This window comes from Canis lupus, chromosome 4, assembly GCF_011100685.1.
Source record: "Canis lupus familiaris isolate Mischka breed German Shepherd chromosome 4, alternate assembly UU_Cfam_GSD_1.0, whole genome shotgun sequence".
Taxonomy (NCBI): Eukaryota; Metazoa; Chordata; class Mammalia; order Carnivora; family Canidae; genus Canis; species Canis lupus.
The window spans coordinates 71,159,204-71,184,075 of record NC_049225.1 but is presented as its reverse complement, the minus strand read 5'-3'; the positions used below and the strand labels follow the sequence as shown (position 1 = coordinate 71,184,075).

The 24,872-nt window shown below is 41.2% G+C and overlaps 1 long non-coding RNA gene across 1 annotated transcript in view; it reads left to right on the top strand.

Annotated features, from left to right (window-relative positions):
- Positions 1–7,602: 7,602 nt before the first annotated feature.
- LOC119871648 overlaps positions 7,603–24,872 on the top strand; it is a 34,992-nt gene continuing 17,722 nt past the window's right edge. The window contains exon 1 of the long non-coding RNA XR_005358553.1: positions 7,603–7,782. This is a non-coding gene — a long non-coding RNA (uncharacterized LOC119871648). The remainder of the gene's footprint in view (positions 7,783–24,872) is intronic.

The following is a 24,872-nucleotide window of genomic DNA, read 5'->3' as shown; positions in this document are numbered from 1 at the left end:
GGAGCCATTTATTGAAGGAAGGGATGGAAGTATTTGATGAGGCCCTTCTGCAGACTCCCCGTAAACAGGATAAGCCCTATCAATGAAAGCTTATCCACAGCCAGGCCACAGTCCCCAGTAACAATGAGCAGCAAGAACAGTGGGTAGCAAGAAAAGGTCCTGGCGAGATTGTTCTGCCAAGAGAGTGGCCGTAAACAGGATTAGTTGTAATGAGATTATCAACTCGGGACCTGGAGGTCTGAGCTGGAGGGTTCAGTGTTGCATGAAGAAAAGACACAGAACTAGCTGGTAGGTGAGAGGATTACAAAACAAGGGGCGAGGGCTTTCCCCTCCTCGCTCCCTCTGGCCCAAGGATGCCATCTGTCTTGGGGCGAAAAATTAGCCATTGTAATTGCAAATATTGCTTTGCAGGAGCAGAAGAACCAGCAGTGGTGGTTGGAGGGGACACCGGTGATGTCTGGAGATCAGGGGACACTGGTGATGTCTGGAGGTATTTTTGGTTGTCCCATCTAAGGAGAAGGTGCTACTGGCATCTAGGGGCAAAGGCCAGGGATGCTGCTCAACATCCTACCCTGCACAGCCCCCTGACCCCCACAGTACCCTTCTTGGGTCCTAAACCTCCCCCAGGCTTATGGCTAGGAAACACAGAATGAACTGGCTTCCCCCAGGAGCTGTGTCTCCAGCAAGAGCATGACTTAGAAACTGGTCACAGAAAAAACAAAGAGTAGAAACAGAAAGTGAATCGGGGGTATGGGTGTTGTATATATAAGGCCTCTCCGTAAACTTTTCTGAAGCGGAGCTCGGGGTCATGTCCAGGTCTCCAGGAAACAGAGTTTGAAAACCGCTGCCTTAAAGTCCTAAAGCTAAGGGAAGCATTTGTAGTAAAGTGGTCCCAAATTTGACTTTAGGTGTTCTGGCACCAATACGAAAAGGGTCACGAGTGCAGCTCTGGAATCCATGGGGGAAAATCCTGGGAATGGAGATGAGAGCACCCAGAGCTGGAGACTGGAGGCCAGGCCGGGACCTGAGGCACATCTTGGGAGTCATCGTTAGTACCTGGGGCTTATGTCACAGGTGGTCTCTGAAGCTGAGGGACTGGAGGAAATTAGAGACAGACGGAAGTGTGGCACGAGAGCAGGACTTAGGATTGCAAGTGGCAAACAATTGTGCAGCACCTTGTATTTTCAGCTTTTTCTGTGTAGCTCACCTTCTCAGTTAGACTTGGTATTGGGGCAGCTTTAGACACTTTTATTATTTTTTTTAATTTTGATCATTGTAGTGCCTTGAACAGAGTAGATGTGTAAGAATGAAAAGAATTACATTGACTAAACTTATTTCCTTCACCGTTAAACCTCTGGAAAGATCTTTCTTTTTGCCTTCACTTCCTTTACCGTTACCTGGTTGTGCTCGGCCACCACCACACAACTAGAATGTCTCTTTAGCAGGTTGTCTGGCTTCTGGATTGCCAAGTCCACTGGCCTGTTCTCAAGTCACCCTCTGCAATCTCTGCAGTACTCAGCACCATGAACACCCCTCCGTCATTTACCAGTCACCGACCATGCTTTCCATAGCGCTGTGTTCTCTTGGTTCTTTCTCAATCTTCTTGAATATTACTTTATAGCCTCCCTTGTTGGCCGATCTCCCTTCTAGTCCCCCTGAAAGTAGATAATGGCTCAAATTTCTTTTTGACCCTCTCCTCTCCTTTTTCAAGTTCTACCTTGCTAATCTCATCCATGGTCTCAACTCTAGTTTCTATGAAGATGCCTTCTAGATCTGATGTCTTTCCTAATCATTTTGGGCCTGGTTGTCTGGAATTGGGGGAAAGAGCGAGAGTAGGCATGCTTCAACAAATAAACAATCAGCTCTGCGTTGATGCTGGAAGCCAAAGTTGGTGTGGCCGGGTAGACAAGGACAGGGGTAGAGTAGGGGACACAGCAGGAAGGTTGACCTTGGTGGGCCAGCCAACCAGCACACAAACTGGAAGGACTGAAGCAAAGACGGGACGAGGGAGAGAGGCAAGGTGCAGCCAGGTGATCTGGCATCAGTTCATGACTTCTCTCATGGACCCTGAGTTCTGACCATAGCATGGCTCTGACATGGTTTCCTGTCCTTCCTGTAGGATTAGGAACAACACACAGGTACTGATTTCCAGACCATATTTCCATGAGGCTTTGCCACATCACTCCACTGGCACCTCCTGACTCCCTCTTCCATGCCCACTTGGCATTTGTTCTCCAAGAACACTCATGCTTCACCTACAAATAGTGGCTGTCTCTTGAATAGTTGTGCTATTCCTAATTCTATGCCTTTGTGCTTGAGTGCCTTCTATCTGGGGTGCCCTTCCCTTTATCCTGGTGGATGCCAATTCACCCTTGAAAACTCAGCTCCATATCAGCCTCTCTTCGAAGCCTTCTCTGAGCTGTATTGTCCCTATGAGCCCTTCTGCTCCCACATCCCTGCACACACCTGCCATCGAGCACTTAGCCGACTACACTGTAATTCCTCGTTTATGGTTTTGTCTTCCCCAGTAAAATCTGAGTCCTTGAGGGTAGAGCCTGTCCCAGGATTTCTTTTTCCTCTGCATCTAGCCCAGCACTTCTAAATGGTGTTCCTCAGAGTTCTAGTTAACATGGATTCCTCAAATGAGAGTCTATAGCCAAATATGTTTGAAGAGAGCTGCATACAAACAACCCAGAAGCTCAAGGATGTCTTCAGCAGAAACCTGTTGCATCTGGTTTAAGTAGATCCTTAGGAAACTTGTCCAAATTGCAAAGCGGAGAATCTGCCCAGGGTGACCTGGGAGGACAGAGAAGGGGCTAACTCAGGCTCAAGCAGCACTGGAAGCATTTCTGGAGGAAGCACTCTCCATCATTCACAATAGGATAGCCACCAGTTTAACCCCTAGGAGGCAAACTCTGGGGTATCTTAATACTTCCAGTGACTGAACTTCAGGACTGGATGTGGATGTCAGGCGAGTCTCATTATGCAAAGAAAGTCCAGGCTTCCAGCATGTCCTCTTCTCATATCCATTCCTGTGGGCAGACTCTACTTTGAATTGTCCTGCCACAGGCTGAATCACATCCCTAAACTCACTCAGCACCTTCCATCTGTTATCCTATTGTTGGTTATATTTTCCTGTGTATTTCCTAGTGCCCTCCAGTCGCAGTCCTTAGGCTTCCTGGGGGTAGGTGCTGGTCATTTAGACTGCTTTCCCAGGCATATATTGGGCACCCAATCAATGCTTATTGGATGCAGTAAACAGCATAATTCAACAGTTCGTGTTTGCATGGAGCAGCAGAGGCACAGGTATGATAAGATAGAACATGAGCTTGGGTATGGGGAGGCCCAGGAGGCATTTTCTGCAACTGCTGAGGCTGAGCAGAGCAGAGGCTTTTTCTTCTGCTTCCATCTGGAAGCTAATGATTCTGTGAGTTCCTGTTTAACTCCCAGACCTGAGGATGGGAAGATCTCTGACTTGGATATCTAGCACATTCCCCTCCTGAGAAGGCCAATTGTTTTCAAACCACCAGGCGAGACTTTCTAGTTTTGTACAGAGGCAGCTCTGCACAGAGGTTTAGGGCAAGCACTCTGCTTCGCGTGTGGACTGGAATCCTGGCTTCGCCACCTGCTGCCTCTGTGACTTGGAGCAAATTCCTTGACCTCTCTGTGCCTCCGTTTTCTATAAAATGGGGATGAGAATCACGATACCTCCCTCCTGGGTTCCTCTGAGGACTAAATGAGTTACAATGTATGTGGCATTTAGAAGTGTGCCTAGCATGTAGTGAGTGCGATAGAAGTGTTTGTAAAATCAATCTGTCTGCATTAGATTCTATGTCGGGGCAGATGCTGGATGGGACAATGAATAATGGTTGGACAGGGCAAATTACCTACTGTTTAAAAATAGTAATAAAAGCTAGCACTTCTGTTGTCTGATGCCACCCCACCATCTACAAAATGGGTGTTCCTGTCATGGTTTATAGAGAAAACAGGCCCAGAGGTTAACAGGCTCAGGGCTGTACAGTTTTTCCACGTTAGGTGATGGGACCAGGTTCCTTGCTTGGAAGCCCAAACCTTCTCATCACGTGACATTCTCTCATGAGGGATGTTTGAACTCAAGGCAACCCAGGACTTCCCATGACCTGCTGGTTGGGAAGTGGTTCACAAACCTCTTAAATTGCACATTTCATGTCATATCTCACCTATATGTCTAGAACTAACTAGTACTTAAAAAAAAAAAAAGGATTTTATTTATTCATGAGAGACACAGAGAGAGAGGCAGACACACAGGCAGAGGGAGAAGTAGGTTCCCTTCAGGGAGCCAGATATAGGACTCGATCCCAGGACACTGGGATCATGACCTGAGCCGAAGGCAGATGCTCAACTGCTAAGCCACCTAGGCACCCTTAATTAGTACTTTTATTACAGAGGTTAAACTTGCATGTTTGTTTGTTTTTTTTTAACACACTACAATAAAAAGCAAGCCTCTTTCCACCTTTACCTTCTCTATCTATCCCTACCAGTTCCATTCCTAAAGTCTCAGGATCACATTTCCAAAACAGCCTATGCCTTTGTCAATATTTTCTTGATCATATGCAGAAATGAGGTCATACCTCATACCCAGGTGGCTTCCTTTGGTTATTTAACATTTTAAATCAAAATACTCTTACTTGTAGAATCTTCTTGCACTCGTGGGGATGTTTTTGCTGCAAATCTACCAATGGCATTTACAGCTCAGGGTCCCAGTCAACATCACAGATCCTAAGTCTCACTGGGCCTCACATCATGTCTAAGGAGAAGCCTTCCAATGTTCTTTATGCACCTCACACCTCTGCAGATCAGAAGAGTGGCCTGTGCTGGAACTGTGTCTTGTTTTCACTCAACAGGGCTTTCTCTGGAGCATGCAAGCTTCAGCATTCAACATGTCTTTCCCAAATCTTCCCACCCCTCTTCTCTATCACCTGGACACACACACACACACACACACACACACACACACACACACACACACCAGCTCAGAGCCTCTCCTTTCTCCTAATTGTATGGAAAATTCCTGTAACTTCTTCTAACAAGATAAGAGACTCCTGTAGGAGAGTGAGTAGAGCAGGGCATCAGCACACAATAGCCAACTCATCTTGACCTTGACCATTAAATGGGAGAGCTGGAGGCCCCAGAGATTAACCTACTTCTCTCTCTCCATTCGGCAGAGCAAGAATGGAGAGGAAAGCAATGCTCAGAGAGGGTGAGTAATTTCCCCTCAATCCACAGCAAGCCAGATGCAGAACTAGGACTAGCTGAAGATTGGTGAAGTCAGGTGCATAAGGTTATATGCAGTTGTAGAGGTAATAGATGTGATGAACTTGGAATTAGCTTAGAGGGGATCATGATGCTACCAACAACATTTTTCAACCCATCATTCAGAATATGGGACTGTGCATTAACTCTACCTCTATCTCTTGAGAGGATGTCTTTCAGAAATGCTCCATGCATTTATATACATTTTTTTCATGATTTACCAACGAGGTCATACTTTCATAGTGATACAAGCTTCATTGCTTATATCCCCAATGTACAGATGAGGAAGAGAGGCCCAGGGAATGACTCAGCAGCTCACCACAGGAATCTCTTGGATGTCTGCCTGGACTTTTGTCAGATCTACTTGGTTGACTTTCTATTCAGTATTATTACTGAGGTCTGATTGTTAAGAACATGTTCTTTGGGTTTCCTGCTTATCTCTGAGCCGAAGAAAATGTGTGTGTGTGTGTGTGTGTGTGTGTGTGTGTGTGTGTGTGTTTTCTGTTTGCTTTTCAACCTTCAGCTTCCATGACCTTAAAAAAAAAAAAAAAAAAAAGTAAGCACAAGCTGAGCTGGTCTAAAAGCAGCCTGTTTGCAACGTGATATGGGACCTGGATCGCGACCAGCTAAACCTTGGTGTAGTGTTCTCCAAACACATTTCAACAATTTTTCCAAGTGGCAAGTAGTTTATTTCCACTGAAACACTTGAAGATGCTGAATTAACAGTACATTTACTAAACTATTGGATAAGCAGTGGTAAAATGGCAGTTTCTAAGTCTGAAAGGGAAATGGCTAAATATATATACGTATATTTAGCCAAATGCATTTTCAAAGTTAGAACCAGCTCATACAACATTTTCATCAGTTCATAGTCTTTATTAAGATTGATAGTTGATGAACCATAACCTCTAACATCACTTTCTGCTTTAAAATTTATGATTCTCTATAAAAAGAAAGTCACATGCTCCCTAAGCCCAGAAAACCTGATGCATTATGTGACCCAATTCTGGAAAATGTTTCTGAATTGCCTTTTGTTTGTTTCAAGAATTAACTGTACATATTTTATAATCTATATATTATTATATATACAAACTATATATATAATGAATTGTATATATATACACAAGTGTGTGTGTGTATATACATATATGTTACTGTGTGTATATATATGTGTTATCCATCATTTTACCAAAAGTGACAACTGCCTCTGTCAGTGTAGAGGTAAGGCGGGATCTTGCTATATGAGAATATCCTAGAAATGCACTGATGAAATGATGGTCCCTTCTGAGCCTATATGGTAGAACTACATGACTTAAATTATGGAGTCAGGACTAATCTTAGGCTTTGAAAATCACTCCCTTTTGTTCTTTCTAACCTACTTTCCTCTTTTATCAAAGGAGGAAGAGTAAGTAGGTAAATACGACTGAATTTTTGAGGGTGAAAGGAAATGTGGCATAACTTTTCAGGTCCTACTTCAATACCTATGACTAATGAAACATTAATTATAGTGTCAAATAAATCTTGAGAAGATTTCAAAGCCAAGCCTTCTCTTCTTTTCATTCCATTGACTTACCATCTGTGAATCTTGCCTTATCAAGGATAGCTGCTTCTCATTGGCTGTTCTCAAGAGTCTGACCCAACTGTGACATGTCAGTCCTTCTACTGTGGCATTCAAGTCACCTACCAACACTTCCACACACTTTTCATGTTTCCTGCCACCAGCACCAAAGTTCAACCAACACCATACCTCTTTTTGAAGAGTCTGCACCTGCTCCCCACCACCTGGCTCCCTTTGTCTGGAGCCTAGCTTCACCAGCTGAAGTCTCTGTCACCACCCACTGCTGGCCTACAGTCACGGGCACTATGACTGCCTTCAGGGTTTCCCTTGCTGCTTTGGCCAAAATTGTCATTTCCACCGATGTTTTCACCAACAAGCCATATTTGCCTTCCTCGGGCAACAGTTACCACCAAATTAGCCATCAGAGCCTCTGCTGGTGGGTAGGTCTAGGCTATGTCAACCAGGGGCCATTCCCTGTTCCCAGAGGGCATTTGGAGACATTTTATAGTTGTCACAACATCTAATGGGCGGAGGCCAGGTGTGCTGCCAAACATCCTATAATGCACCAGGCCGCCCTTGACAACAAAGAAATATCCAGCTTCAAATGTTAATAGAGCTGAGGTTAAAAAAAAAAAAAAAAAACACAACAATTCTGCTCTCAGAGATAGTGGAGGCCTTTGTTTCTCTTTTTTTTCTTCACGTTTGGCAGAAAGACTAAAACTAAACAAAACAAAATCTGTCTTCCAGGCACACACCTGGAGTTGCCATTCTCTTCTCCACTCCTCAGCTCAGGATTGGAAAACATGAATAGGCTCTGGTAGTACCAGCCTTGTCATCCTTGTCATTCTGCATAAGGGACTGGGACAGAGCAGCTCCGTCTGGGCAGAGGAACCCATTCAGACCGGTGGTTTTCAACCCAGGCTAGATATCAGGTTTGTGTCATTTCAAATATTTTAAATATGTAGAATACAGATGCTCAGAATTCAAATTGGATTGGTCTGGAATGAGGTCTGGATGATATATTTTTTAAAAGTCTCAGCTAAGCAGGAGCAGCAGGAGCTAATCACCCCCCTGTACTGGCATCCCGCTCAGTGAGGAGAGAACAGATCTTCCCAAAGAACTATAAGATACCACTTTTGGGGACCCTCTAGCCCTGTAAGACATGCAACTTTCAAGTAGGAGAGAAGTCTTTTAACTGTGTGGTCAGTCTGGGTCATCTGAGAAAATTCAAATTAATTGAGGGTCTTTGTTCAGAGTCTCTCTATATCTTGACCTGGGGCTTACACTAACTTTTAATATTTATCAAAATCAAGAAAAAAAGGGTAGGGGATCCCTGGGTGGCGCAGCGGTTTGGCGCCTGCCTTTGGCTCAGGGCGCGATCTTGGAGACCCGGGATCAAATCCCACGTCAGGCTCCCGGTGCATGGAGCCTGCTTCTCCCTCTGCCTATGTCTCTGCCTCTCTCTCTCTCTCTCTCTCTCTCTGTGTGACTATCAATAAATAAATAAATAAATAAATAAATAAATAAATAAATAAATAAATAAATAAATGGTAAACCGAAAGTTAAAATCTAGCTTTATAAATAAGCACTTTCTGCTAGCTATTTATTTGTCTTGGGGGAATAATGCCTTTTTCCTATTGTAGAAAGATAAAATAATCATAAATCAAAGCCTTGAGATGAATTATGTCTTATGAAAAATAATGGGACAGTATCATAAATCACAAACAGTGTCTCTATGAAATATGACCAGTCTAATTCTGTACATTTCCTCCCTGTTTTGATACAATGGAGTCTTTATGAGGCAAATTAATTTAGCATTAACCTTGAAATCATTACTGTGCTTTCGCTGATGAAACTGACAAAATAAAAATATTTTTCAATGCTCAAGAATTTCATTAAATAATCTATAACTTAAATGAATCATATCTAATTTCTTTTCTTATCTTTCTGCAACCACACCCTCAGCATCCTACAGTAGAATAAATATGGGAGCCCAAGTTGGGAATACCAGAGCCTAGTTCCTGCCCTGGTACCACTTTAGCAAGACACTTATCTTCTCTGGACTGTTTCCTTGTCTGCAAAGTGAAGGTGTCACCAGGTGATAGGTAAGACCCCTTTCAGATTTGGGAATTAGCAAGAAGGCAGATTACCACTTTGACACCCCTAAATAACAATGAAGTACCAGTGAAGTACCTGATTTTATGCCTTGACATACAGGGTAGAAATATGGTATGTATCAGTCAACATTTACTGAGCATTCTCTCTGCAAAAAATATGGCGCATTGCTATGGAATACTCAAAGAAATGGCAATTATATCTCCAGGATTTTACTTTCAATAAGATTATAATTTAGTCGGGGAGATAAACAGCTCCATCATATCAAAAAATTCAAAAGTGACAATTGGTATTTCATTAAATATGTAAATCTTTATTGGACAACTACTGGATGAGTTAGACCTTAATCTATCACAGAAAATCATGCTGATATGCTCAGGGAAAAGTTGGGATTTTCTTCCTGTGTACAAACTACAGTAATATACCTACATTACCGCTTCAGTTAGTGGCATGGTGTTATCTACTATCTCAAGTACCTCTCAAACATACTACTGCAAAATTAACATTTGTTTATCCTATTTCTGGGTAAATTCTAAAAAACTCTCTCCTGATGATCTGCTCCTCCAGCTGAGATGATCATCTCTCTTGTGTTTCATTGAATGTCGCTAAGTGGAGAGCTGGTGATCATCAATAATTTGGTAGCTAATTTGATTAAATATGCATTAATTGAGTACTTAGTAGGATATGTGGATCTTGAGCACTGTGTTAAATATTGGCAATATATTCAGAAAATAATATTATTTATAACCTTCCTATAGAGTTCATAGTCATAGGGAAAAATAGATAGGAACAATTAAATTTACTATGACAAATATAATGACATCTGTTCCATGTTTGAAGGTAGCTCATCCATTCATTCATTTAACAGATACGTGTTTTGTGCCAGTTTCTCTGGTCACTATCCAAGGCATATAGTATACATGAGGGAAAAAACAGACACAATGCTTACCTTCTCATGAGCTTGCAGCTTAATGAAAGAATAGACACTGAACAAGTGAACAAACAACAAAACAGTATATAATTTCAAAAAATACTAGGTTCTGACTGTAAAGGAAGCAAATAGGGTAGAGTGATCATGGCAGGGGTAGCCTTAGGCTCCCAAAGTGGACTGGAAAGCTTTTCTTGATGTTTTAGTAGAGAGATGAACAGAGGGGCCCATCATTAAAGAGCAGAGGTGAGGGCCCCCAGGTCAGGGGACACAGCATAGGGTAAGGTTGGAGACAGGAGGGAGTTGGAGGACTTGCAATGGGCTTTGTAGTTAAAAGAGGAGAGTGGTGGAGATGAGGCTGGAGGCAGATCATGTGGGGACTATATGGACCACAATCATGAATTTTATTTAAAACCCAATGAGAAGCCATTAAGGGATATTAAATTGGGGATGGCAGTGATCCAGGTTATAGGTGGATTTTCTGTTTATCTGATTTAGGTTTTAGAATATTATTTTGGGTGCTAAACAGAGACTGTATTTGTGGTTATGTAGAGACCATATAGGAGGTTGAGGTGGCCTGGATTGGGATGGTGGCAATGGAGATGTAAAAAAAGGAGGTAGGGGGGCTGGATTTGAGGTTTACTTTGGAGAAAGAAGCAACAGAGCTATGACAGATGGGGGAGTGTGGGAAAGAGAAGACCCACAGGAAGGTGTCAAGGAGGCCACTGCACATTCAAGTCTGAAGCTTAGGGAAGACCTCGGGGCTGGGAACTTAAATAAACAAGCCTCTGGCAACTGCATGGTGCCAAAGGGTAGGAACAGATGAAGGCACTTAAAGAATTAAACAGAGACGGAACCTGGGCCTGAGGAAGTCTGACATTCGTTGGAGCTAAACAATGTTAAGCTCAAGATCCCTTACGCAATATCTTATCATATGTGTATAAAAAGCAACATGGTATGAAAGAATAGGCCAGGGTGTTGGAATGATCATTTCCTGTTCTCATAAGCAGAGTAGGAGAAAGCTGGAAGCTCCTTGCTATATAGGGGGAGGACGGATTCCCAGGTTTGCTGGGAAATTAAGAAAGCACGGGCTTCGGGCTCCTTCACTAGCATGTGTCCCTTGCAAGGCCCTGAGCGTAATTACTCATTTCTAATGTTGTACTTCTCTTTTCCAAACTGGGTCCCAAATTACATAAGCTCAGGCTAGGTCTGTCCCTGATGGGGAAAATTAAAGAACAGATCATTAAATCAAAACCCACCAAGGACCTGACACTTTGGCTGCCGATGGGCCCCTTTAGATGATATCTGTGCTGGGTCACCTAGAAGTTGTGAGCAGATACATTCTTTTAAGGAAAGATTTATGGTTCACAATTATTTCCTGATCTATTCACATACCCCTTAACCAGAAGCATGGTGACAACACTGCAGGAGAAGAATAAGGCCTAGGTCAGGACTGAAAAGTAGAGTTCCATCATCGGCCTCCCTAGGGCCACCAGAATGCCTTATGGGCAACCTATGGAATGAGCCACCTGGGTAAACAAGAGGACATCTAGTTCTTCAAACCCAAAAAGTTCAAGAAAGGGGCAAAAGAATAAAAAAAAAAATGGGTAAGCACATTGGCTGCATAATATGTAGGGCTCAGTGGAAATTGGAAATGTGGATGGGTCCTTTGTTCAAAAAGTATTAACAACTTTAAGATGGTGCCAGCAGAGCATGAGCCCAAGGGTGGGGGGCTCTTTGAAGCATGGAGCCCTGTCTGGCCCCCACAACTGCATGCCTGTGAACCAGCCCTGGGGACAGGAAAAAAACTTAAGGTTTTCTTAGAGATCAGGGTTCTCAACATCATTTAGACACACTTTATTCCAGACACAGGGCAAGATATGTTCACAGTTCATTTTATCCTCAAAACAACTCTGCGAGAGAAGTAGCATTATCGGCATTTCAGAGGTGCAAAAAAAAATCTCAAAAAGGTCAGTTTGTTTGCACAAAGACATACAGGTGGTATGTTCCTGTGTGCTCAGGGGAGAAAGAGAAGAGACCAGAGGTCATTGTGCAAGTATTGGTCAGAGGCAGGATTTGGGCTTCCATCATTCAGCTCATTTAACAAAGCCAAAATGTCAAAATGGCTTGATTACTGTCGCTGGGAAGGACAGCTGAGTGGTGACTAGGAAACTGAAAACACCTCTGGCTCTTACCACTTCTCTGAACTATTTAGCTTTGTGCTGCAGCAGGGCGACTGTCATTCTAACAAAAGCAGACACATCTGGAAGCTTCCAGACTTTCGGTTTTTGTATTTAGCTACTCTGGTTGGCACAGGGTTAAACGACTACTGCTTTATTTGCAATTTATTTATATTAAAAGTGAAATGTCAAGTTCACACAGGGTGAAATAAAGGACTCTTTATAAACATGCAAACAAACGCAAGTGTTCACTGCCAAAAATATCCAAACAAACCAAACCAGAGACAAGAAATATCTCCTTGGCTGAAAGGGTACAGTTCCTCCACATGGCATCTTCAATAGAGGAAAGGAAATCCTGACATTTAAGGCCAGACTCAGTCAAATACTAATTTCATGTTGTTCCTTAACATGCAAGGAACCATCTAACTTGGTAGACACCAAGTGAAGGGAGATTTGATACTCTTTTGAGTAATTCGAGCACCAAGGACACCCATATTACAAACTGAAGCCAAAAAAAAAAAAAAATCTAGTAAGGGATAGGGATTTTTTGGTGTTTTGCCAATCATCTTCAGAGTCCCTTGAAAATTGCCTTATCATCATTCATGCTGTCTATTTATACATTTTATAATGTACAATAAAGAATTATTTTATGAAAAAGCAAATTATTTGACTACAAGCATACACACACCAGCTTATATAGGAGTTTCAAACGTATAGGTGTTCTTTGCCTTTATGATGTTTAAATGCAGAGAAAAACAGTAGGACCTGCATACCCCCAAGTCCCAGAGATGGCAGGTATGTGACTTCTAAAGTACATGTGGATCTGGCATGATTATCACCCAGGAGACATGGCGCCATATCAATATTAGGAACTGGAGTTGAGCCCGTAATATGCCTGGGCCAACTCTGTGGCCTTGAAACTGGTGAAACGGGTTTACTGCTTACTTTGATCTACACACATGAAACTCAGGGCTTCCATTGACAGGAGAGTTTATGGGATCATGGTTCTGGTACCTTTTCTGAGAAGGAAGGAGATGGACATTGACATCTTCTCTTTCAGCCATCACCCTATAGAAAAGCAGCAGGCATGCCTCCAAATGGGGTCACTCAGTGTAACAAAACAGTCTGCCATCAGGAGAGGGACAGCAGGCATGACGTGTTTGGTGAACAGAAAGGAATTTAGGCTGTTCTCATAGGCCGGTGATGTGTTCTGGCCTACTCCATGAATAAGACACAGCTGAGATCTTGTTCCTCATTTCAGAGGTGGGGGAAACCCTGCATTTCTTAAGCAAATAGTATCACATGTACACAAAGCTCGATACTTATTCCAGTAAATCTTAAATCAATTTCCTAGAGTATATGTCTGCCTATCTATCTATCATCTATCTATCTATCTATCATATACATATATATGTATATATAGTATGAAGATCAGTTTGCTGACTTCCCTGCAGGAAGGAAATCACTGGAAGAAAGTCTTTATTGATCTTGCAAAAGAACAGGCCAGAATATCCTGTTCACATCTGTTTTGGGGGAATGTCACTACCTGTGATGCTATGCAGGGGCACACTCCTCAGAGCAAGGTGCCTTCTGCCGCAGCGAGAAAGTGCACAGGGACCAGAGCCAGGTAGCTGGCTCTAATCTCATCTCTCTTAGTTTCTAGTTTTGCTAATTCCTCAGCATTAGATTCCTTATCAATTAAATAGGGTTATTAATGCTATCCTCAAAAGGAAAAATAGTTTCCTATTCAGTGCATCTGCTCCCTTTCTTCCTTTTCCCACAACCATGACTTTCTTTGGTTTCCTGATATTTCCAGTTAGAAACACTCATTTCCCAGATGTTGGTAGAGCTGGGGTGGCCACATGACCTGATTCTGGTAAACAAATGATAAGCGGGTATCATTGGGTGGGGCTGTCACAATGGAGATAGGTTCCACATGCACTAGCTTTTTTCTTCTCATCCCCCTTCTTCCCACCCAGAATGTGTTACAGAACTCAGACATGGAGCAGCCACTGCAGAATGAACAACATACCCAAGAGTGTTGGAGTAAAGTAGGATTAAAAAGCATTGCTCCTTGGGCGCCTGGCTGGCTCAGTCAGTAGAGCATGTGACTCTTGATCTGAGTTGGGAGTTTGAGTACCACACTGGGTGTAGAGATTACTTAAAAAATAAAATCTTTAAAAAAAATTAAAGAAGCATTTCTCCCTGAATGGACCCCTATCCTGACTGTCTGTCACTGGATTCCTTGTGATGGGAGAACAGATAAGAGGGAGAAGCAGCAGCAGCTTGTGAAGCTAAGCCACACCAAGCCAAATGCAACCTCTAACTAAGCTGCTAGCTGGCAAGGTTGGCATGAAGGGTATCTTGTAAAGTGCCTCATCCAGGGCCTGGTATAAAGAGTTCAGGAATAGTGATGTATGCATAGATACCTATAGGAAGGAAGTATTAGTAGAGGCCTAGCATGGAGGAGTCATTCCCTGCTGAGGTGGGTCCCTTCTCCCACCTGACTGCTGTGAACCAGCCGACCCAGGTTTGGGCAGCATTTCTCCTCTCATGACATGCTTCTATCTCAGGGGAACGTGTCATTTATCTCTCCCCCTTGCTGCCACCTGCAGTGGTGCCACATCCAATGTCATTCCAAGACTGGTGGACCCAGTATGGTCTTGAATCTCATTAGAATTTTTGTCTGTTTTCTTTAAATTGCACCTCATAGGGAGTGAAACAAAAAGAACCAGATGCGGTACCTAGCAAAGGTTCATGGCCCAGGAATTGGCCTAAAACTTGACTTTAATGACTAATATTCCCCTTAATAACTTCCACGCCCAAAGAGTCAAGAAAGGTAGTGAAATGGAGAGATTCCAAGAATAGAGAGATTCTTCCAACACTAGCAGTACTGGGACACGTGATAGCAAAGCCTTACGGACCCCACAAATGTAACATAAGTGATGAGCACAGTATGACCTTGACCTTCCTGGTTTCCCCACAGGTTTGAGACCACAAAGAAACAACTACAACTTGAAGTAAACTTATATTGCTGTTCAGATGCAATGTCAGCTAGTCACCATAAGCATCTCACTTCTTTACAGAGAGAAACCGGTTTGTCTACATCTGGGTTTGCTCTCCTTTTCTTTTACTAACAGCTTCACTGAAGTATAATTTTATGAAATTTATTAACAGCTTCATTGAGTTATAAGCTTTATTGAGGTGATACACAATGACCTACATGAGTTTAAGGTGTATAGTTTGATAAGTTGAGGCATATGAATGACACCCACTGAACCATCACCACAATCAAGATAATGGACATAAAACCATCACACCCAAAAGTTTTCTTGTGCCCCTTTTAATCCTTCCCTCTTTCCCTTCTACTGTCCCTCAACTCCCACCCTACTGGTCTACTTTCTATCCTTATAGATTAGTTTGCATTTTCTATAATTTCAGAGAAATGGAATCACACACCGGGTACTCACTTTTTTTTTGTCTGGGTTCTTTCACTCAGCAAACTATTTTGAAATTCATTCATACTTTGCCAGTACAAACAATCCATTTCTTTGTATAGCTGAATAGTTTTTCACTGTATGGATGTACCATAGTTTGTTTATCCATTCAACCGTTAATAGACATTTGAATTGTTTCTAGCTTTTGCCTATTACAGATAAAGCTGCTATGGATATTTGTATACGAGGTTTTGTATGGACATATGCTTTTGTTTCTCTTGGGTAAATACCTTTGTGCACTATTGGTGGGAATGTAAACTGATACAGCCATGATAGAAAATAGCAGAGAGGCGACCCAAAAAAATTTTAAAAATTGAACTACCGTAAGACCAACAATTTCTCTTCTGGATGTATATTGAAAGGAAATGAAAAGAATTTTGAAGATATATCTGCACTCCCTTGTTTTTGGCAGCATTATTCACAGTAGCCTAGATATAGAAACAACCTAAGTGTCCATTGATGGACGGATAAAGAAGTAGAATACAGAATGGAATATTATTCAACTATGAGAAAGAGGGAAATCCTGCCATTTGTAACAACATGGATGGACCTCAAAGGCCTTATGCCAGAGAAGGATAAATACTGTATGGTATTATTTATGTGTGGAATCTAAAAAATCTTGAACTCATGGATACAGAGAGTAGAATGGTAGTTACCAGAGGCTGAGAGGTGAGGAAAATAGGGAGATGTTTGTCAAAAATACAAACTTCCAGTTATAAGATGAATATGTTCTGGGAATCTAATGTATAGTATGGTGATTATAGTTAATGATACTATATTAGATACTTGAAAATTGTGGAAAGAGTAAATCTTAACTGTTCTTACAACCAGATGGCCTTCAGACACAAGAAAAGGTGCTCAACATCACTCATTAGGGAAATACAAATCAAAACCATGATGAGATAATACCTCACACCTATCAGAATGTTAAAATTAACAACAGAGGAAATAATAAATGTTGGTGAGAAAGGGGAACCCTCTTACACTGTTGGTGGGAATGCAGCCACCCTGGAAAACAGTATGGAGGTTCCTCAAAAAGTTAAAAATGGAACTAACAGAAGACCCAGTAATTGCACTATTAGGTATTTACCCAAAGGATGCAAAAATAGTGATTTGCAGGGGCATCTGCACCCTAATGCTTTAAAAGCAGCATTATCAACAATAGCCAGAATGCTAAATGTTCATTTATGGCTGAATGGATAAAGAAGATGTGGTATATGTATTTATATATATAATGGAATATTACTCAACCACCAAAAAGAATGAAATCTTGTCATTTGCAGCAATGTGGATGGAGCCAGAGGGTATTAGGCTAAGTGAAATGAGTCAGTCAGAGAATGACAAATACCATAGGATTTCACTCACATGTGGAATCTAAGGAACAAAACAGATAAAGATAGGAGAAGGGGAAAAAAGAGAGAGGGAAACAAACCATAAGAGACCCTTAGCTATAGATAACAAACTGTGGGTTGATGGAGGGGAGGTGGGCAGGGGATGGGCTAAATGGATGATGGGTATCAGGAGGGCACTTGTCATGATGAGCACTGGGTACTATATGTAAGTGATGAATCACTAAATTCTACTCCTGAAACCAATAACCAATATCACACTATATGTTAACCAACTAGAATTTAAATAATGTTCTTACCACAAAAAAGAAATGATAATTTTGTGTTAACTAACCCTAGGGCAGTAATCATTTTGCAATATAGAAGCGTACCAAGTCAACTTGTTAAGTGTATCAAATCAGTACCTTAAGCTTATACAATGTTGTATACATCAATTATATCTCTATAAATTGAAAAAATACACATTAGAAAAAGAGAGTAACCAGCAGACCATTTACCTAAGTGGCTGTACCATTTTGCATCCCTAAGAGCAGTGTATGAGAGGTTCAGCTTCTTCACATCCTGGTCAATGCTTGGTTTAGTTAGTCTTTTTCACCTCTTCCTTTTGAACCAGTGTGCTGTGGTTAGCTCATCGGTTTTAGGGAAATTTACATTTCCCTAATGAAGAATGAAATTGAACATCGCTTCATGTTCTTCTGTGACACACATGTATTTCCTTTGGTGAAGTGTCACCAAAATCTTTTGCTCACTTTTGTTGAGTTAATTGTGTTTTTATTATTGAATCCTAAGAGTTCTTTATCTGGTTACAAGTCTGATGTGTGCCTTGTAAATATCTTCTTCCAAAGCCTGGGTTTATCTTTTCATCCTCTTAACAGTGTCTCTCAAAGAGCAGAAGTTCTTAATTGTGATGAAGTCCAATCTTTTCCTTTATAGATTACTGATTTTGGTGTTGTAACTAGGAAATTTTTGCGTAAGTCAAGGCTATGAAATTTTTTTTTCTTATATTTTCTTCTAGAAGTGTTACCATTTAGGTCTCTGATCCATTTTGAGGTTATTTTGGTATGTGGTTTATGAGATATGGATCATACTAGTTCATTTTTTTTTGTTTTTGCATATGAATATTTTATTGTTCCAGCACCATTTGTTCCCTTTCTGTAGCAACTTGCCTTTGCACCTTTGTCAAAAATCACTTGTCCATATACATAAGAATCTATTTTGGATTTTCTAGTCTATTCCACTGACCTGTTTTGTCTATCTTTATACAACACCCTACTGTCTTAATTGCTGTAGCTTTGTCTTGAAATCAGTTTATAATTCTCCAGCTTTGTTTTCAAGGTTATTTTGGTTTTGGTTTTAATTTTAATTTGCTCTCCTGTTTTTCAGCTTCTCAAGGTAGAAGTAGAGATCATTAATTTGAGATCTTCCTTCTTGCTTATTTTTTTCCCAAGAAATCTGCTCTCATCCTTAGCTTTGTTATTGTATTTTTTTTTTAAGATTTTATTTATTTATTTATTCATGATAATCACAGAAAGAGAGAGAGAGAGAGAGAGAGAGAGGCAGCGACACAGGCAGAGGGAGAAGCAGGCTCCATGCAGGGAGCCCGATGTGGGCTTCGATCCTGGGTCTCCAGGATCGCGCCCTGGGCCAAAGGCAGGCGCCAAACCGCTGCGCCACCCAGGGATCCCAGTTATTGTATTTTTTAAAATGATTTCTTTTACGATTTCCTTATTGTCACTGGTTTATAGTAACTTTATTATAATTTGTCTAACTGTGATTTTCATCATCGTTCTTACGCTTGGAGTTCATTGTGTTTCTTGTGAGTTTATTGTTTTCATCAAAGTTGGAAACTTTCTGGCCATTATTTCTACAAATATTTTTCTGACTTAGTTATTTATTGCTGTGTAACAAATTACTCCAAAATTTAGCAGCTGAAGATAATATACACTTATTATGCCACACTTTCTATGGGTCAGAAATCTAAGTCCAGCTTAGCTGGACTTCTAGCTCTGAAGCTCTCATGAGGTTGCAGTGTAGGTTTTGGCCCGTAGCTACTGGCAGATCTCAGATGATCCAGTTCCAAACCCATTCACATGCTTGTTGGCAACCTTGGGTCCTTGCCAGATAGACCTCTCTACAGGATTGCATCATGACATGGCATCTATTCCCCCAGAGAAAAGAGATCCAAGAGAGAGTGAGAGAGAAAGCACCCAAGATAGAAACCAGAATCTTTTTGTAACCTAATTTTGGAAGTTCTGTTTCGTCACTTATGCCATATTTTACTCATTAGAAATGAGTTAATAAATTAATCCCACACTCAAGAGGCAGGAATTAAAGAAGACCATGAATACCAACAGGAAAGAACCATTGGGGGACCATCTTAGAGGCTGTCTGCTATTCCCATCCCACTTTTGGGAATAACAGTTACACATTTATTTAGCTGCTTGAAGTTGTCACAGCTCAATCATGCTCTGATTGTTGTTGCTGTTAAATTCATTGTATTTTTCATCTGTAGCAGTTCAATTTGGATCTTTATTGTATCTTCCAAATCTCTACATAACTTTTCAAGCATATGGAATCGGTTATAACTGTTTTAATGTTCTTTGCTGCTGATTCTAACATCTGTGTCAATTCTGGGTCAGCTGCAATTGATTGTTTTTTGTCCCTACATTTCCCTGCTTTTTTGGGTACTTTTTTTATTGGATGCTACATACTGTGAATTTTACCTTGTTGGATGATGGATATTTTTGTATTCCTATAAAACAGCAGCCACATCTGTTGTTTTGGAATAGAGCTAAGTTATTTGGAAAGAGCTCAATGTTTTTGGATATGTTTTAAGATTTGTTTGGTGGAAATGGAGAATATGTCCAGTGTTCAATAATGAGAACTAATTATTCCCCAATACTGAGGCAAGAGCCATCTGTGTACCCTATCCAGTTCTCCATGAATCATGATGGTATTCAGTCCATATTGTAAAAAATAGGCATTGTTTCTGGCCCTACAGTGGGAGCTGAACATTGTCCCTTCATATCCTTTTGGGTGCTTCTTCTTCTGGCCTTCAGAGAGATCACTATCCTTTTTTGCTATATTACTGCCTTCAATACCACTGTTTCATATACTTTTTAGGTTCCTGGTTGTTTCAAGAGGGAGGGTAATTCTTGTCCTTGTTACTCCATCGTAGCTAGAAGCAAAAGTCTGGTCTCCAGGTAAAACATTCTGAGTGGACATTAGCAACCTTGCTGAAGTAGCATGCCAATGTTTATAGTGGAGAGGGATAAAGGAGAAACCCTACTGTGGCTGGAGACAGGTTAGGGGAGAAGGAAAGGATCCGGTCTTCTCTCCAAGTTTGGAAGCTGTTTCTTACAACCCCACCCACATATTATCTTTCTAAAACTCTTCTCTCTCACATACTGTCACTGGATTTCTGTCATAGGCTATCCACCCATGGTTTTGAGGCCCACAGATGTTCAAACCTTTTGCTTAGAACCTAGCACTAGGTTAAGGCTGCATTCTGGCTCCAAGTATCTTAGAAGATAATCTTTCTAAGTTCATGTCTATGAGCTTAAATTAAGGAGCTGAAGCATATCTAGCAGTTACACCAAACCATTTGGTGCTACTCACAGTGGCCATTAATATGTCAACGGCACCTCTGTATAAATCCTATCTTCTCCCTGTGAAAAGAATACTGATTAGTTTGACTAAACCAGAATCCAATTAGCTTTCCCTCTTCTCATCTAATTTCTTAAATGTAATTTTGTTAATGTGAATTTTAATAGTGATTTATGGTAACAGCACCCCTTTACCTTCTCCTATAACTAGGTAACTTCTTCTTGAGGTCAAAGGGTGGTAAGAGCTGCCTTGCTCATAATTCTCATTCTTTTCCATTTCCTGCTGCAATATTTTTGTAATGTTTTTAATCTTCTACTTTTAATCATATTTAACTGTACCCCATTCTCAGGCTGTCTTCGTGCACTCTTAATGTCAGACTTCACAAAGCACACATTTCCTGGAAAGGCTGTTCTTCATTAGCTGGGAAGGACAGGAAATGTTCATGTCAGTGCTCTAAGAACCATTGTCTCCTATGGCCAGGGGCAGAGAGTTCACATCAAGTTATGTAATCCAGAGGGTTCATCAAATGCTTTGGTCAGGACAAGGGGACAGTATCAGCTTAAAAGCAGCTTGGACATTTCCGAAGAGGGGACAAGAGCCTTGATAAGCACATCTGGTTAAATATTTTCTGCTTTGGACTATGTTATGAACGCGGACATTTGTCTTAGTAGTACACTGACTGCCACAATCCACATAGATAAGTACCAGAAAAATACTGCTGCAGTGTGGGAAATGGCACCCTCCCAGTCTGAAGGAGCCAGTGTGCATCCCTAAGCCTTGACTGCAGAATCACCAAAGCATGAGGGGAAAACAGATGTGACAGCCTTGAGGTCAGAGGAAGCTTCTTAGAGCTACTGGAATTTGAGGCAGTCAAGATTGTTGTGGTTAAGAGCAAAAGTTCTAGGGCATGACTCCCAGTTCAAGCTTCAGTTCTGCTACTTTCTAGCTGTGTGAACTTGGGCAAATTACTCAACTTCTCTGTGCCTCAATTTTGTCTTCTATAAGATAGAGATATAATAGTATCTACTTCACAGGATTATTGTCCCTTGATAATTCAATTAAAAGCAGTTAATATATGGAAACCCTTGGGGCAGTGCCTGATATATACCAGTGTTGGCTACTATTATTCTTTATTAATTGACACGTGTTTGACATACCATATTGTGTAAATTTAAGGTGCACAATATGTTGATATATCTTTTTTATGTTATAATAGGAATGTCATTGTAGTGATAGGTAACACCCCCATCATGTGGCATAATTATCATTTATTTTTGTGGTAGGATAATTAAGATACAGTCTCCTAGCAAGTTTGAGGATTATAATCCAATATGGTGTCTGTAATCACCATAGTGCGCCTTAGATCTCCAACACCTATTTGTCTACTAGTCTTGGGGTTGTGCTCTTTTTTTTTTTTTTAATTTTTATTTATTTATTTATTTATGATAGTCACACAGAGAGAGAGAGAGAGGCAGAGACACAGGCAGAGGGAGAAGCAGGCTCCATGCGCCGGGAGCCCGATGTGGGATTCGATCCTGGGTCTCCAGGATCGTGCCCTGGGCCAAAGGCAAGCGCTAAACCGCTGCGCCACCCAGGGATCCCGGGGTTGTGCTCTTAACATTTCTCCTATTCCCCTACTCCCCAGCCTCTGGTAACCTGCATTTGGCTCTTTGTTTTTACAAGTTTGACTTTTTAAAATTCCACATAGAAGTGAGATCATACAATAATTCTTTCTCTGTCTGACTTATCTCACTTAGCATAATGTCCTCCAGGTCTTAGGGAGAGACTGAACCAGGGCTTAGAGCTGTGCTGTTCAATATGGTACCCACTAGGCTATGAAGTGCTTCACGTGGCCTTAATGTGACAGAATAATTGGATTTTAAGTTTAAATTTTAAATGTGTTGGGATCCCTGGGTTGCTCAGTGGTTAAGCATCTGCCTCCAGCTCTGGCATGATCCTGGGGTCCCGGGGTCTAGTCCCACATTGGGCTCCCTGCATGGAGCCTGCTTCTCCCTCTGCCTGTGTCTCTGCCTCTCTCTGTGTCTCCCATGAATAAATAAAACCTTAAAAAAATTTTGTAATGTGTTTAATTAATTTTAATTTAGACCAACACCCAATTTAGTTACTAAAAAAATTTTAAGTATGTTTAGGACAATTTGGGTAGGTGAATTTACTCCTTAAAGGGTAAGTTTTATGAAATCTGAATCCCGGTAAGTATTTCTGATAAAAATCCACTGTCCCGATTTTGCATATAAAGCATAAGAGAAAAAGACAGCAAAATATCTCAATATTTTAAAAATATTGACTGCATATCAAAATGATAATATTTTGGATATGTTCAGCTAAATAAAATATATTAAAGTTGCTTTTACTTATTTCTTTTTACTTTTTAAATATGAGTACTAGAACATTTTAAATTCTGTATGTGGCTCACGTCACATTGAATCATGCTGGACTAGGTCATGGGGGAGCTTATTTGCCCTGCTAAAATGTTTGGACTTTATCCTAAGAGCAATAAGAAGAAACAGGATCAAATTTACACATTAAATATTTCCATACCAGAAAAGTCACCCTGGCAGCTGTGTGGGAAATGGATTTAAGGAAAATAGGACCAGAGTTTTGGGGATCAATTAGCTGAAGAAATGTAGGCAAGAGAAAACTGTGATCTGGATTGTGGGTGGCTATGTGGATGGAGGAGGCGGACATAGAGGAGGAGGCTTCCTTAGGAAGACTGGGTGGGGGAGGCCACGTTGACCATAGGTGTGTGCCTTGGAGAACAGCATAGAATCTCTGAGTCAGAGCCTAAAGGATGAGGAGTGGAATGTAACTTAAGTGTTAATCTGAGTCCCTTTTTAAAAAAGCCATCCCTGATTCCTTCCACTTAGTTAATTAGATTACAGAAGCTCCTACAGCCAAAATACTGCTTTTAGGAGCTACTGGCTCTCATATTCTTTCCCTATTCTACTCCTAAATTAAGAAGCACAAAATTAAGTCCCAAAATTGTCCTTGTCTACCTCTCCTTTTAAAAAACACCAACAAATAAAACAGACATATCCCAATATCATCACTACCATTTGGTGAACATGGTTAATAGTTCTCATTTTGTGCCCAAAGAGCTTCCAGAATGCAAAGGGAATATTTTAAAAATGAGGGTGAAAGCAAGGGCCCTTTGGAGACATTCCTTCCTAAGGGAAGCAACACAATTCCATGGACAGAACACAGGCTTGGAATCCAGCTATACTCACCCCTGGGTCCTGGTTCTGCCACTTTTTAGTTTCTAAGTCCTGGCACATGAAAGATACACAATCAATATTTGTTGAACAGATGAAGTTTACGTAATTAACTCCTTTGAGCCTCAATTTCCTGATCTGTATAAATTAGACGATTATTTTCACCATGAAGAATTGTTTTACTGATGAGATCATCTTGTACATGAAGGGTCTGGCACTTAATCCATACTCATTCATTGATAGCATTAATGATCACATCTTGGAATAAAATTAAAACAGAAGGCAAAACTGTAATAGCACATTCCAAATACTGCCCATGGCCTGCTTTGCCTTGAGACTACCATTTTGTACATTTCCAGGGCAATAAGGACATGGCTGGCACATATCACCTAAGTCTTGGGGTGATCCAAAACCTCAAACTTTTGTTTTGAGCCTCAGCCTTCAGCCCTCTCTCCGGCCAGTCTCCAAGCAGGGCTCCTGTGACCACTAACAACATTGCCTTTGTTAATTGTCTTCCTTGTTCTTCTTCCCTATCCTTCATGCCCTGGGGAAGAAATCTTAGAAGTTCAAAATTCTAAAAAGAGGTCAGGAGGGATCTGAGCCAGAGCAAAGTCTTGGATTACTCGCATACTGATTAACTAAGGTTGGCTATTCTGGAAATGGCAACTGACACTACAGTATTAGCTGAAAAAGATCACCATCCGACCTGCCCTCCTTTCCAAAGTGAATGTGGAGTGGCAGTCTCCAAGTTTGGCTTTTTTATCACAGCTTAAACAAATATTTATGTATAAAGTACAAAAAGTAGGCAATTGCTCTTCCCTGTCTTTTAAGAACAATGCAACTCTTCTTCTCGAACATTTTACAGGGAACCAGTGTGCTCTCACCCCTGGGTTGGAAAAAGAAACTGAAGAGCTATTAAGAAGTCTGAGGCAGGCTGTGTGGTGGTGCCGATGACATGGCCAAGAAGTGGAAAGCTTGTCCAGATGGGGATGCTGGGCATTGTAACGTTCCCAGAGAAACAAAAGTTCTGAACCTTCCATCCATCTAACCATTGTTTGCGATGTGGACACACTGTTTCCTCCTATGTCTGATCCTACTGGAAGACATTACTCTGGTC